A 16,688-nucleotide genomic window follows, 5' to 3' on the forward strand; every position below is an offset into this window, starting at 1 on the left:
AAAGAAGCTTTGTCTCTATCCCGGGACTGCTCCGCCCCACCCACATTTCCTGCTGAGAAGCTTGCCTTTGTGAAAGGCTGACTCCCAAGTTCTATCCCCAATCACTGGCTAACCTTTGGGAGGACACTGCCACCCTCTGAATTGTCCTCCCCAGGTGTTTACTTCCCTGGGGCAAACCACCCCAGCGCAGACTGTGAATCCCACTTTGTGTGACACCATTCAATTGGAGCCTGGAGTGAAGCTGCCTGACGCCAGGGCGGGACAACTGAGTGTTTTCTCCCAAAGTGAAGGAACTGCCCTAGCAGGAGGCCACAGAGTCCATAACCCCAGCTGCCCTGTAGGGCTGGAAACCTCACAACCTGTGAGGTGCACCTGTGTTGGGGAACCCCCTCAACCATAAACATCCCCTCTGCTCTAAGCCTCGGGAGCTGGATGAGATTTTATTACCATTTTATTATCAGGAGCGTGAAATTTCCCACGTATAGCCAATTTTCTCTCAGCTAGGCCCACCCGCCACGGGCTCCTTAGAAGCAAAGGTAGTTTTTAAAAAAGCCTTAGACATACTTTAAAGGACTCCCAAAACCAGCTTTCTCGTTGTGTTTTTCCCAGCCATGTAATTCTTAATTATTTATATATTATTTAATATATTTCTTTAATATTTGGCTCCAAGGGGCCAAATACTAAAATCCTTGAAGATACCAGACTGACAGACTCCTAATCAACACAACAGAAAAGGCCCAGAGCAGTTTGTCCCTGCAAGCTGGAGAGAGCTGTTTTCTCCCTCTGAAAACAAACTGAAGCTTGCACTTTTTTTGCCTCATTTGCCCCCCTGTGACCAAGTATTTACATTTTGCTGAGGACAAAATGGTGTCTCAGAGGCAGGAGGCCATTTGACTTGTCCAAATTATTTACTCTTATTTACTCTTAGTTATTTATTTAACCTTATTTACTCTTCCACCCACCTTACATTCTGCCTCTGGCTCAACATTTCTCCTCTGGCTCAGCATCCCTCCATTCAGCAGAACAATAGCTCTAACATTGACTGGAGGTCTAGCCTACAAATTAGAGGCAAACCAAAATCAAAGATGGAATCCCCACAGCTTGATTTCCTAGTGTTCTCTTTCTTGTATAAATGCCCATCCTCCCATGCACTCCTACTCTCCAACAACCCACCCCTGCCAACCTGAGAAAGGTAGGCTAGCTTGTGAATTCTGACCAACAGAATGGGGCCATAGGGATCAGAATTCACTTCAATGGCCTTTCTGTCTTGCCAGTCAACACCATATCTCCACTGGTTCTGAGGAAGCTATATACTGCCTTAGGAGGGCAACACATAGTAAAGAACTCCAGAGAGCCTCTGGTCACCAGCCAGCAAGAATCAAACTCTGCCAAGAGACCTGTAATTGAGCTTCTGGAGTCTTGAGATAGCACCACAACCATGGTTGACTTTGGTTGCAGCCATGTGATAGACCCTTGAAGCAAGGGCCTCATTTAAGCCATAACACATTCTTAATTCATAATGACCCTGAGAAGTACTAAATATGTGTTGTCTTAAGGCATTTCATTTGAGAGGAGTTGCTGGACATAAATAGATAACCAAATCAGGAGAACACTCTCCTAAGGAAACTAAACTTGAGGAGTATTTTTTTTTTGGTTTGTTTGTTTGTTTGTTTTTTAAGTGATTACTGTCACGTGACTGGTGTATGTCAAAGTTTATCTTTAAACCCAGTTTTGTCTTGTCTCTAGACTTCTACCTTCAACTGCAAATTGTACTGACTCAATGGCATTTTTACTTTCCAACGTAACTTAGGTTAGATTCACCTCTGGCTATGCTACCAGCTGTCAAATGCCACCTCCTACATTTCATGATGTAGAACACTAGTCCCGTTCCCTGTGGTGGGCAAATTTTTCCACCAGTCTACAAATGACCCTTTGTATCCCTCAAGGCATGAAGCAATAGTCTTCAGAATGCTTTCCTGGACAACAACTTGATTTAGAAGCCTCTTGCTCAGCACATACCCCACGTTTACTTAGCAAGGTGGAATGTCTTCCCATATCTCTCTTGTGATCCAATTAGACACCTTCAGTATGTTTTGGGAGAAGAAATGTTGTCTTATTCTGAGCCTGTCAAATGCCTAGAAATTCGAGGAGTATTTGTTGAGTGAGTAAAGCCAAGCAAGCCGTCCTGGGACTAGGACCCAGTTTTGCTGGCCCAGAACAGCGGTCTTTCTCACTGTCCACCCCACCTTTTCTACTAATGGGACCTAATTTGTAATCCTCTTTACCAGGCTGCTTAGCAACCCACCCACTACTGTACTCCAGTTTTCATCAGTCTCTCATTCATTTGGCAATATTCCTGCAAGCTTACCCAGGTGGGTAAGCTATGAGGGCTTTCATGACCTGGTCCTCAACCTTACCGGCCCATGATCACAATCAGGTTTGGAAACTGAAGCATAAGTACAAGGCTCTAACATACCATGTAGTCACCAGCAAAACAGGCAAACTGACTTTGAAAGTAAAGATAGTACTGGATTTGATTCCTACATAATCTGAGGATCAAGAAGTGAATCCGGCAGAGTTGGCTGAAGTGAATTGTCTTGTGTCCCTGAATTACAGCTGTGCTTAAACAGACATTCTTTGGAGTTTCTACATTTATTTTTAAATGACTCCATGGCACCAAAAGAGAGGCTTCTCCTTTAATATGTCACTTTGTGTCTTTGGGAAAAGGCAATTTCTGTCATAGCTGTTCCACTAATCAGAGGGAAGAACTGCTTCTCTGGTACCTATATCTCCGTTTGCAAGGATAGAATTTCTGTGAGCTGCCCAGCTGGCTGAAGAGGCAGAGGCCCCTTTCAAGCTCAGATTATAAGGGACTACAGAAGTGTTTAGTCCTCTTGGATTGGGTCCTTACGGTGACTGACACCATTTGAGAATTGAGATTATTTTTTCTCCCTCAAGATAGGGACTGAACCAGACACCATGCTTCCCAATAGATCTCACTTGACTCTCCACACATTCCTGTTATGAATACTGTGACCTCAAGAATGATGATACTTCCTGTTATTTTGCTTAGGAAAATGAAAGCACATCTGTTCTCTGTGTGCAGATAGATGCAAGTTCTCAAGAGCACATTCTATGCATAGGTGGGGGAGCATGCTCAATGGTGAGTCAGATGAGCATGCTCCATGGTGAGTCAGACGAGCATGCCCCAAGGATAGGCCAGAAGTATATGCTCCATAGACTGTCAGACAAGCATGCCCCATGAAAAGTCAGAGGACCACACTCTCTGTGTAGACCAGCTCTTGTAGTACTCAGGGACTCTTTGCATAACTTTGCTATCCAACTATATTCCAAGGTTGGTGTGATGGCCTGTGAAAAAATAGAATAGGGCAAATTAGCACGTCTTCTCAGACTGAGGCTCACGGGGAATTATGTTGTGCCTAAGAAATACCACGCGCAAGATAGTATTTGATGTAAGATGTACGGTGTATAACGACTGTGAGTCTTGCAGTCTTGTTGTCTGTGTTACTGAGCATGTAGGTTTCCTACAATTTTAAATACAGAGATGGTATGGGGGGCATTCATATTCTTTCCCAACAGCCTTCCTCTTCTTTTCTTTGGACTCAAAAGCTTCATACTGTTCAGATTCTGTGTGCAGCAAAGCTAGGAATGGTGGCCCCCATTCTGACAGACAACTAAAATTGGTCCTGCAGTCATGATTACAGTTGCTACCTCTTCCATTGCAGAACACATCCCCTGGATGTCTGAAACTGAGTGTTAGGGCTTTTTCTATGCACCCCTAGGACAGCATTGAGTTGTCAATTGGGTGCAGCTGAAGGGGCTGGAGACTGCTCAGCAGTTAAAAGAATTTGCTGCTCTCATGGAGCCCCTGAGTTTGGTACTGAGCACCTACTTCATGCAACTCAGGACTGTCTCATACTCTAGGGAATGTGGAAACCAGAGACATGCAGAAACACATACCTACACGTAGTTAAAAATCATAATAAAAGTAAGCCATAGAGGCATTTAAAAACAGAATGGAACAAGATGCTTTAATAAGACTTACTGAAAAAGACCTATGCATTATTTATTTCTGGAAGTTTGGGGGCTGCAGGTAGTTGGCCATGAATAACTAAGGCAATAAAATACAAACCCATGGATAAAGGGTGATGCCTGAATGCCTTTTCTCATTCCTACAAGTGTCTCCTGTGTCTTCTACCATTCCCTTTCTATTGGCCTTTCTCCTAATCCCTAACTATACCCCAGTCAAGCCATTAATGTTTTTCTCTACTTCCTACTGCATTGATTTCCTTCCTCTGCATTTTTAGAGTCTCTGCTGAGAAGGAATTTAAAAAAGCCAGCTGCCTTCCTTTACAATACAGGGAAATGGACTGTTCCATTTCCACCAATAGATGGCTCAGATCGAGACCAGCTATGAAATCATATGACAAAATTCTCTATGCAATTTCCAGCCTTTTACCTTTAGACCTCTTTGGTATTTCTCGCCCTTCTGGAGTCTCTTTCTAGAAATTCTCTGCCCGGCTCTCCTCTCTGAGCATCTCCTTATATTCTTCCTTAAGGTCTTTGTTTTATGCCTCTGCTCTAAAAGCATGTCATTTCTGAGACCTGATTCTCTTTCTGCTCCATGCCATCCTGGAGTGTCTGGACTCTTCTAATGGCCCCTCATCACAGCTAGAGTCTCAGACCCAGCCCTGAGCCTTTGGCTTTTAAACTTATATCCAGCCTTTTTCTGAGTTTCCCCTGAGACTCCACATCAAGAACTAGAAGAATTTCTAAATTCCACGTTTCTTCTAAAGGCATGTATTGTTACCATTAGCCTGCTGCAGGTCCTCATTGTATCTCACCTGCTCCCTATGGTAGAAGAAATGGTAGCTTAACTTATTCGTTGTTTATTCCCAGTTTCCCATACCAAGACCTTTTATACAAGGAGAATTACTGCTTGCTTAGCTTTTCTTACAACCAAAGGTGGCCATTGGAGATGGTATGTACCTGACTTGCAGAAATCTACTGAGGCTGTTGGTCTCTGGAAGGGCCTTTATGATGGATGATAAAGTAACTGTTGGCTTATATCCCACTCTTGTATTATTAAACACAATTGCAAGGTCCTGTGCTCAACCAATCATCTTCTTATGGCAGAATGGCCTCTAGGAGAGCAAAGCATGACAAAGCCAAACTGCAGAGAGCAGAGTACCTGAATCAGTCACTGCCCTCCTCTCACCACCCCTTCACTGTGAGAGAAAACACACCGCTGCTGGCATAAGATTTTCTTATGTGTAGGCATTCCTATGCCTTATTAATACACTCTACACTTACCTCTGCACTGTCCATAAAATTTAAACAAATCTATGGTATATCTCTGTCTGACATGCTTGGGTGGAGCTTCCCCACCTTCCTGGAAAGCTAATGCTGTTCTGTATCTCCTCTGATATATCCTGTTCTTTCCAGCCTTACATCATCAGAATACTGAACTGTTTCTCTCCAGTACCCCATCTGCAAAAACAGCTGGATCCTGGTATACCTCAGCGGATGCTGCTCCTTGCCATTCCCACCTGCAGATGTTCCAAAGAACCTGCTCTTTCTGCGTGCCTAATACTTGGGCATATGTTTCTCAGCCTTTCATCTAAACTCTCCAGTATTCTAGTTAGGTCTGTCATACTCAAAGGCCCCAGGGTGTAAACTATAGTTTCATGTCATGGTATATCTTTGACCCACTCTGTCTGTCTCTGTCTCTGTCCTCTCTTATCTACCTTATGTAGTCACTTAAGAATGCTTGTTTCTCTGATCACAGGACAAGAGATAGCTTTACAAATGTATTCCTGGCTGGCTTTGCATAGTCATTGGAATGTGGTCAGAGATGCATAGTATCTCTTTATCTTATTTTTCACAGCACAGACGTGCTACACAGGGATGTTCAGTAAACCCTTGCTGACATGAATAGGAAAAAATACTACTAGAATGGCTTTCCTAACTCCCACACTTTCTCCTGTATAATCCACTCCCTGATCCTTTGCATTCTTGCTGCATTCTTGATTGTTACTAGGAATACATGAGACTTGAGTTAAAAAACAAAGAAAAACAAGAAGCAAACCCACACACAAATTATACTTAAGTATATTCTATCAGTCTCTATGTCCTCCACACAGAAGTCTTCCCCTCCCCAGACTCTCTTTCTCTTAGGTTCTACTTTTCATTTCCTTTAAGACTTTCCCAGTTGCCCTAACACAGTGTTCTGTAAATAAATGCTGGTGTACTTCTGATGATGCAGAAAGAGCTCATGGCTGCCCAAATAGAACATCAGTGTGAGCTGTCTCCACTGGGTAGTGAAAGCAGCCATGTTTCCAGTTGTCTTTGGCTTTCTTTGTGCTGTTTGCCTAGATATGCTGTGCTTTTCCCCAAATCAAATCACCTGTTATTGTTACATGTGACCTGCTGGCCACCAGCACGTCCTCTAGAACTTGGTATTTGAGCCAGAACGATGTTCCTGAAGTCAATGATAACAATAGCAAGCCATAACTGAGCCATCTATAACGTACAGGGCTTGGCCTGGGCACTCTTTCCACTGTTTTGTTTATCCGGTAATCGTGCCTCATTTTCAGATACAGAAATGGAGTGTAGAGGGATTACCTGCCTTAACCAAGAACCCACTCAGCAAGAGTGAAAACCAAACTTCAAGCCCACGCTATCTGACCTCTGACCTCCCTCAAAACATGGGCAACAGCTGAATCTCTAATTCTGCCAGCCAGTTCTTGTGTTCCAGATTTTCATGAAGCTAGAATTATATGTGCTCAACTGGACATACCTCATAAAATTAGAGGACTTTAAATATCTGAATTCTTTAGACTGAAAAAATATGACACAATGCCCTTTAAAAGCTTACAGTCTAGATTTGTTGATGATGTTCTCATAATTTATTGAAAATTTATTACATAATAGACATTGCAATGGATTTGCAATCTTCATCACATCGTATGAGATAAAAAAATTGAGATTTTGAAATTTTAAGTGGCTTACTCATGCTCCAACAGATAACAGTAGCTAAATGAAAATCTGAATGGCCTGAAAAGCAACCTCACCCATAAATATAGCTATGCTTCATTAATCCAGCAGCAGGAACAGGGATTGTAAGCCATACAGAATTACTGCAAAGTTCTCAGAATTCTTCGGAGAATGAGCATCACACATTATACCACAACATAAAATACTAAATGAAGAGTGGGTTCCACTGAGATGGTATCGTTTACTGGTAGTAGAATGTCATGTCACACACTGCATGTCTCTTCCTACTGAAATACTATTGTCAAGATTATCCTGGGCAGTAGTGAGTTCTCACTTTCTCAGTGATGGAAAAAGGGGCTATATTCTAAGGCTGCTTTTCCTCTTTGTTTTGGTCATTGTGTTGGCTATTTTTAACTGTCATTTTTACACAATCTAGAATCACCTGGGAAGAGAGTCTTACTTAGGAATTGTTTCGATCATGTTGGACTATAGGCACGTTTTCGTGGTTGTGGTGGTGGTGGTGGTGGTGGTAGATATCTTGAATTTTTTTTTTTTAATCTCAGCACCCAACGACTATCTTACTCTTGGTACCAATTTTTGTTCTAGTCTTATTTGTCTGTCATTACATATCCCGGCAAGAATCAACTTAGGGAACAAGGGATTATGGTGGCTTGAATGAGAATGGCTGCCAAAGGTTCATATGTTTGAATAGGTAGTAAGAAGTCCTAGTTCACTATGGGCAGCACCATTCCCTAGGTTGGGCCCTGAACTATATATAGAGGTGAAAAAAAGCTTCTAAGTAACTATCCGTGCAGATATGCTCTCTTTACTCTTGACTGTGAATATTTGTCAGCCATCTGCCTCAAATTCCTACAATTCCTATGATTTTCCTGAAATAATGGACTGTTACTTGAAATTGTAAGTCAAATAAACTCTGTGTTTGTCACTATTCTATTGCTATGAGGAGATACCATGACTAAAGCAACTCTTGTAAAAGAAAACATTTAATTGGGGGCTTGCTTACAGTTTTAGAAAATCAGTACACGTTATCATGGCCAGAAGCAAATAAGAAGGTGCTGGGGCAGTAACTGAGAGCTGTACATCCTAATATATCCAAGAATGATACACTGGACTTTGCAACCTCTAAACCCACTCCTGCAATAACATGCCTCCACCAATAAGGCCATGCCTATTCCCAAAGGCCACACCTCCTAATCCTTCTCAAATAATTCAACTCCCTGATGACTGAGTATTCAAACATATAAGCCTATTGGGGTTCATATACAAAAGAATGTAAATGACTAAACTAAATACTACACCAAGGACTGTGGAGAACCAACCCACTCATTGGACATTCTGTGCATGTGATGGCTTGTACTGGGTAGGGTTTCTCCTAAAAGAAACACACAATGTAAAGCTGTAAAATTATAGGATACCACAAACTGTGCTTTCTTCTTTGTGAAACATTAACAGACTTTAAAAATTCGGTTCTTACAAAAATCACGAGCAACAGAATACTGAGGCAGCCACATGCCCCTCCCTCTATAAGAGGCCTGAAATGGCACTGTTGTTTTTTCCTGATCTATGAGAAGAAACAATCAGACAATTTCAGTTGGGTTCTATTGAAAAGCCCTCATTGGGATCTAGAGGTGAGGTGGTCCATTCAGATATTTCGATGTTCAGAAGCCTACCTCCAAGAAGAAAACCAGACCAACCAACTTAGCCTCAACACAACCCTTTTCTTCTGGTCAAATTTAAATAGTGGGAGGGAAAAATAAAACAATAAAAGCCTAAAGCATAATAAGGTTATGAGGAGGTAAAGAGCTACTCTACTGATAAAAAACTCCACAAAGGTCCGCTGAGGTTATCCAAAGCTAGAACTGAAGCATATAGATTCACTGAATCCCAGACAGCTATATAACACAAGTGTCATGTATTTTACACGCTGCAGGGCCCCGAAGAATTGCACCCCAAGCACCATCAACTGTGTCCTGTGTATTGAGGACTTACACATTCTGTTTAAGTAGTTTCTGACTACATGTGTTCTCTACTGTGTCATGATATTTTGGTACTATCCCTCTAGGACCTTGCCCATCCTACAGGCTTGCCTTCTCTTGGGCATGCTTGAGGTTTTAGGCACAGTCAAAACAATAGGCCATTTCTTTCCATTCCCCCTCTGTATTGTTAAGTCAGCAGAAGATAAAGCAACTTGGATTGCACTAAAGGTACCTTGGCTGAATTATAATTAATTTTGTTAGGCTTTCCGTTTTTAATTTTCATCGCATTTTTGTGTGTATGTATGTATATACATGTATGGGTGCGGAGGTCAGAGGCCAACTTGTGGGTGGTAGCTCCTTCTACCATATGTGATCCAGGTATTGAATTCAAATCATCAAGCTTTGTGGCAAAAGCCTTTTGCTGAGCCTTCATGCTGGTCCTCAATTTTTATACTAGTTCTTCATGAGGAAAATGGACTTGACAAACAGATCTTATATTCAAGACTATTATTACTGTTGGCGAACTTTCCCATATTGATGTAAAAGGGTAAAAAAACCCTCCTAAACATTAATGATTGAACAAGGTGAGCATTCAACTAAATGGGTGTCTCCTCAGCTAGGCTTTGAGAAATTAGAAATCTACAGAAATAGCCAAGCCCAGGAGTTTAATGTAGGCCTTGTTCTGTCTGAGAACAGAATTTCGACTAGATGTTGACCCTTCACATCATTGTGTTGAACATTGAGCATCCTATTTCCCCAGTCCATCCCTCTCCTGTATTCTGCTGAAATCTGTGGCACTGCTCTGTGTAAGGTGATGCCATTATGGAGCAAGGCTAGTCCGGGATAAGGCATACCCTATCATTGGATGAGAAGGAAGGGCAGGTGGGGAAATCTCTAGGAAGGATGGAGGAGAAAGAGAGGTGAGGAAAATCAAGATGGAGACAACAGAGCAGGATGATCCAGGTCCAGGTGGATAGTTTTCCAAAGCATTGTTTAAATTTGGCTTATGAGAAAGGAACAGATTTGTAGAGATAAGAGTACTTGTTTGGTTCACATGGTATAAAAGAAATCAGTATGTTTACTTCCCTTTGACTCACTCTTTTTGTGGGCTACATCTTAAAAGGACAAAGTTTTGCATTTTGCCATATATTCATAAGTGTATGTTCATCCAAATTACTGGCAGTATTTCATTATTTTTGCCTAAGAAGATGTTGTCTGATTCCTGGCAGCTGTAGTGATTGGTGTTTGCAGGATGCTGTGATTTGGACTGAAGGCCTCATGATCGCACAGCAAGTTCTTTCAACCTGGGAAGTATCTGTCTAATCACCAGAGCTATAGTTTATAAGGATGCGAATATAGATTTAAACATGGACACTAAGTGAGGAGAAACACACATGAAAGCATGACAGGCATGAGAGAAGGGGAGGCAGATGTGGGGAGTTGAGCTGTGAAAAGCAAAGACAGAGTGAGCTGTGGCCAAGAGCAGATAATTAGAAAAACTTTTAATTAATTAATTAATTAACTCATTAACGTATTCTGTGTCCATATGTGTATACATGTTACTGTGTGTGTATGGAGACCAGAGGACAAATGAGTGGGGATGTCATCCTCCTACCCCATGGATTTTAGTTACAGAACTTGGATCCTCATGGGTGATGACAAGTTCCTTTACCCCCTTTTAAAAGTGACAATTTTTATTTTTATTTGTGTGTGTGTGTGTGTGTGTGTGTGTGTGTGTGTGGCAGGATTTGTATGTGTGAATGTTGTAGAAATTGTTTAATCCTCACACAGGGTTTCTCCCCTTCCTCTGACTACTTAGTTCCTAGATAAAAGACACCCACAAGCTTTATATTTACATTAATCAGCAAAGGAGCTGGGCAGATATGGATCCTCTTGATGGTATGTCTGTTTCACAGCCAATAATCCCACTATAAAATTAAATTTCCTATGTCTGGGCTTCTCTTAATTCCAATTAGCCAACCTACCTGACCCATGGAGGCTTCCTCCTCCCTTCACATTCTTTTCCCCTCATAGTTCTTCTCTGATGCCAGAAGTCCTGGAATGCTAAACCCTGACTCTGTGTCTTCTGCCCAGTTGTTGACTGTTGGCATCTTTATTCACTTATCAGAAATAATTTGGGGAAAAGATCACATCTCATCACTTGGGTTACTTGTGGACTCTTGTCTCTGGTACAATCAGGCCTTGGGGGTCTGCAGTTAGCATTACAATGCAGAGCAACAGACCAAACCACAAAACAAGGAGGTCAGGAGCATCTGGTGGGGGTCAGGTTTCAGTGTAGGTCCCAGGTTACATCAGGCTTGGCGACACAAGAACCTTTACCCATTGAGCTATCTTATTGGCTCATGAAAAACCTTTTACAGGCTCCTTTGGCCTGGTGGCTCTGCATATGTGAGCTTGCATGTCTGGAGGCCAGCGGACAACTTTGGGTGTTACTCTTCAGGTGCCATAAATAGGACAGGTCGACTTGGCCATCTGGCTAGGGAGGATATGGAGTCTCTGTCTCCCCAGCACAAGTGTGTGCCACCAAACCAGGTTTCTTTTTTGTTGTTGTTATTTTAATTTGCTTCTTGTGTTTGGAGTGAAGTTTATTTTCTGAGTTTCTGGTCCCATGGCTTTCTGTGTGTGCAGGAGAGGACAAAAAATGTCTGTGATAGATGCGTGTATTGTATATGATTGTTCTTGAGTCTAGCATAAAACTGAACAGAATGTTCCTTTCTGGCTTAGTCTTGTTTGATCACACTCAAGTTTAAGAGGAACTTCTTTTTTTTTTTTTAGTTTTTTATTAGGTATATTTTTTATTTACATTTCCATGTTATTCCCCTTCCCGGTTTCCTGTCCATTCACTCTCCCACCCTTCCAAGAGGGTCTTCTTGCAGGTTTAATTATAGGACAAGGGTTATATAATTCTCTTAACTCCATGATTCTTACATCTAAGACTACTAATTATGTACTTTGTTTCATTTTTTCCCGTTTGGCACAATCTCAATTTTGTAGCTGAAATGTGGAATAAATTACTAATACTAAAATTACTAAGTGTTCTTAAGTTCACTAGGGCACAGGCCAAGAGATTGGAAAAACTGGATCTGATGCAAGTACTGAGACTTTTCTATTGCCTGTGCTGGCCCAAAGGTAGGCAGCTAATCCACAGAGGGCAGCATTTTCTGGCTATTAAGGACCACGGGTCACTCTGTCTGCCTAGCCATTCTCTACGGATTTCATTTGACACTATTTTAGTCTACTGTAGAGAAATGACAGGAAGCAACTGCTCCTAGCTTGCCAGCTGCAGGGCACACTAGCATGGTTTGGTCACTCCAAGCATACTGAGATACCGAGGAGGCACAGTTCCTTAAGCAGAGGATTCTGGTAACTCTTACTGCCAAGTAAGCTGCAAACCTGAGGACGTGGCCTTCATGTTCATTCTCTCGTGAGAAAGTTACTTTGTTTATAGGTTAGTTAGACAACAGCTCATCTAACAGATCGAAGAGTTGGACTGCTGACAAGTTTCTCAGTTTGCAAAGAGGTTTGCATCACTTTGATCCAAGATATGCTATTGGTAGGGAAGCAGCAGCTGGTGAGAACTATAAATTGTGGGAAACTTTTATCCTGCTTTGCCTTTAAAAGAAGTTGAAACTGAGTAAACTGTGCAGTGGCTGACTGGGCTGTGAAGCCCCATATCCAGATTAATGCACACCTCCCTTGAGACCTCAATGTACTAGACTGTAGCATTGAATCCATTTTTCTGCTTTGGCTCCATAGTTAGTCATAGCACTGCTCAAGACTTCTCTGAATTAAGCACACACGTGCCCAGACATGCATATGCACATGCGCGTGCGCGCGCGCGCACACACACACACACACACACTCACACTTACGCACATGCACGCACATCAGTTAATTTTGATATGCCTCGAGTAAGCCCAATGGCTGGACATTTCTAATCCTCCTGACATCTAGCATACATTTCCCTCTGGTATCCCAGGAGGGATCTATGATTAAATCTGTGTTTTATCTTTGTTGCTCTGTTACATTCTGGGAAAGTCTCCACTTTCCCTATGGGGTCCTATTCTCTTCCACCTATATTGTAGGCTGCTATCTCTCTTGCAGCTCTTAAATCTGATCCTTCTAAATATGGATCATGGTGATTCTCTTTATTCTCCCCTCTCTCAAACCCTTGCCCTGTCTTTCTGTCTTTCTACCCAGTCATTGCTTATATGGCAACTCTTTATTTTCAATTAAAGGACTCCAGGAGCCTCAGGCCTGGAAGTGTGGTATTTTGGGGAGCCAAAATAAGACAATGCTCAACACCAGATGTTGACTCTTCACACATACATTCTTGATATTAAATTAAGCAACTTTCTTTAAAAATATTGGAATTTGATCCTTAGTACTAGGGAGGGTAAACATAAAGAAAGAAATGGCAGACATTTTGACTGTGGCCTCGGTTCATATGTTGCTGGCTAGAACTTAGTCACATGCACACTCTTGATTTGATAGTCACCTAGGAAATATAATTCATAGTTCCATACTCTGTACCCTATTAAAGATATAGGAAATGTGAAAGGAAGATAGACATAACAGTACAGACTCTCTCAAAATTCTCTTAGACCTCTGGGTTTGTATTCCATTTATTTAAGCATTCCTGAATGCTCTGTATTCTTTTAGTGGCCATTCTCTGATCCACATTTTTATCTTCAGGCCATTAAATACAGCATTTAAAACTGTGGTGAAGTGCTAAAATGCTTAAAACATAAAAATGTAACATTTTGATGATCCTTTTTTAGTTATCGTTTTATGTGTAAAGGTATTTTTGCTTGCTTGTATGTCTCTAGACCACATTCTTGCCTGGTAACCACAGAGGCTAGAAGACAGCATTGGGTACTCCCAGTACTAGATTAAAGACAGCTGTGAATCACCATGTGGGTGCTGCCAGTGGAGCCCACCATAGTCCTCTGAGAGAGAAGCCATTGCCCTTGGCTGCTCAGCCATCTCTTTGGTCCCAACCATTTTTACATGGGTTGTTCAGTAACATTAATACAGTGTGCAACAGACATTACCACCATTCGTCAGTAAATCCCTTTCATCTTGAGCTAAGATGCTCCTGTTATTATCCCAATCCCAAAACACACTCTCCTATTTTCAGTATCTCCTAAATACTTGAAGTATCTGGTCTGAGTGGGATGGTAGAGCAGTTTACCTTTACAAGATGCTTTTCTTAGCATCTTGTTTTCATGACTATGCTGTTGCACATCCTAAATTTCCTAAGTCTAAATAATATTTCATATGTGTATGTGGCATGTTTTGTTTTTTGATATTATATCAATGTATATTTGGGATTGCTTTCACCTTTTAGCTACTATGAATGCTGCTGTTGGGAATACAGGTGTACAGATAAATGTTTCATTATGAGCAAGTGGACCATGACATCAGACAGAAGAACTCAGAAGGTTTAGTGATCTCAAACACCATGAATCTCAGAATTGATAATGGTAGGAATGAGGCCATTGCCTGCTCTAGAACATGTAACCAGGACACCACACTGAGAAGACCAGGACTATTAGTCACGTAGGAAAAAAAACCTGGAGTCCTTCCCCATGCAAATAGAGCATCACTAGCTTCTCAAACTGATCCAGTGGGAAGCATCTTCCCTTGGATCCCATTCTACTCCTCCAAAAGTATATTTCCTATTCACATTTAATAAAGTACAGAAGCTATGTTACCTAGAGTAATCTGAGAGTGTCTGTTTTACTGATCTGTAACTCTTGGGAAAGAGCTTTCTCTCCAGAAGCTGTCATCAGAAGCTTTCATCTGGACCTTGGTGCAGCCTCCTGCCATCAGCAAAGCCTACTGCTGCTAATGCCACCCTGGCACTGGCACTGGAACTGCCACAGTAGCAGAGGAGACACAGGACCCTGGCTACCTCTCCTGTATTGTCCTCCCAAACCTCCCCGCTTTCCTTGTGAGAGCTGTTAACACTCTGCCCATTTGCTGCCAGACCAGAGACCCCGGGAATCAACTCAATCCATTTTCACCAAGGGCCACATCTACTTTGAGTTTGGGTCTATACTCAGAAGTGCACATAGATGATGTAGTGCTGTAATAATGATTTGGATTTCTGCCATGCTTTTTCCCACAGTGGGAGCATCATTATATCCTCTCACCTATTTCCTCTCTTGGGAGATGAAAGTAAGAGGATCAGGAATTCTGGCTATTTGGGTTACATAGAGTCTGACTCAAGGGAAAAAAGGGCTGAGGATAGAGTTAAGTGGTAGAACACTTGCTTAGGGCACACATGACACTTGATTCAATACTTAGATTATGCCAACACCCTGAACCCCTGTATCCATTTGGGTGTGAGGAGGCCTCTCCTAGGGGTTTTGTATGATTGGTGACTGGGAACATATTTTCCTGTGCTTATTGGCCATCCATACATCAAATCTGTTAGATTACTTTTTCAGTGATGATAAAATTAGTTTTAAGTAGCCTATATCTTTATCGCTTATTGCATATAATTTCACATACTTTCGTCCATTTCATAAGTTGCCTTTTCACTGCTGTGTGATTTGATGCAGTTTTAACTTAAATATTTATTTTCTTAATGTGTATGAGTGTTGTGGATTGGTTGTAATGCTATTTGTGTTCATTTGGCTCCCAAAAGCACATGGGAACTACATGTCTGCCTGTAAGACTTTGAGGGTCCTTACCCCTAGTAGTCTCTGATTGGTAATAAAGTTGCTGGTGGCCAATGGCTAGGCAGGGAGACAGAGGCGGGACTTAGGAATCACCATTGCCAGGGAAAGAGAAGGTCCTGGCCTGAGAAATGTAGGACAGGGAGACAAAGACACAGAGACACTGACAACATGTAAGAGTTGGAGATCAAGGCGCATGAGGGCTGCAGGGTTGGGACTGTGGCTGCCAGTATTGAAAATAAGCTTCAGTAAAAAATAATTAAAGCATATGGGAGGGGAGACTGTTTTAGTTGCAGGGATGTTTGGATGGGTCCAGACATTTCGATGTTTAAAGTACATTAAATAGAAGGCTCTGAGTGGGTGTGTGTGTGTGTTTGTGTGTGTGTGTGTGTGTGTGTGTGTGTCTGTGTCTGTGTCTGTGTCTGTCTGTGTGTGTTTCATTCGAGAATCCAGAGCATTTTGGCGGGCGGTGAGGATTGTGATTGTGTGCTGTTGCCACCGGCGGCAGCATTTGAGTGCTGGTATTTATTAATTCAACATACGAATATTTGACTACATGTTTTGTAGAGGCCAGAAAATGTTGCATATCCTGAAACTGGAGTTACAGATGGTTCCACGTTGCCTTGTGTGCGCTGGATACTAAACCTTAGTCCTGTGCAAGAGAAGCAAGTGTTCTCAAGTACTGAACCATCTCTTCAGCTCCAGTTTTTCCTTTTTCTCCCCAAAAGTTTAATTAAGAGTTTTAGTTGGCACACAAAATCATGGGATTTATTCTTGTCATGGACCCCCTTCTGCTTTCATAGTATTACATCTATTTTCTAGTTTATCTACTTTGTTGTGAGTATATGCTCATATCATATCCAAGAAATCATTAACAAATCCACTGTCAAAATATTTACCTATTTTCTTTTTCTTGAGTTCAGTAGTTTTGGTGTTATGTTTAAGTCCATTTTAAAATCTATTGTGA

At 41.8% G+C, this 16,688-nt stretch overlaps 1 pseudogene; it reads left to right on the forward strand.

The window, feature by feature from the left end:
• Positions 1–16,688, forward strand: part of LOC148006206 (polyubiquitin-C-like) — a 1,402,189-nt pseudogene that overhangs the window by 320,648 nt on the left and 1,064,853 nt on the right.

This window comes from Rattus norvegicus, chromosome 4 (assembly GCF_021556685.1).
Source record: "Rattus norvegicus strain SHRSP/BbbUtx chromosome 4, alternate assembly SHRSP_T2T, whole genome shotgun sequence".
Taxonomy (NCBI): Eukaryota; Metazoa; Chordata; class Mammalia; order Rodentia; family Muridae; genus Rattus; species Rattus norvegicus.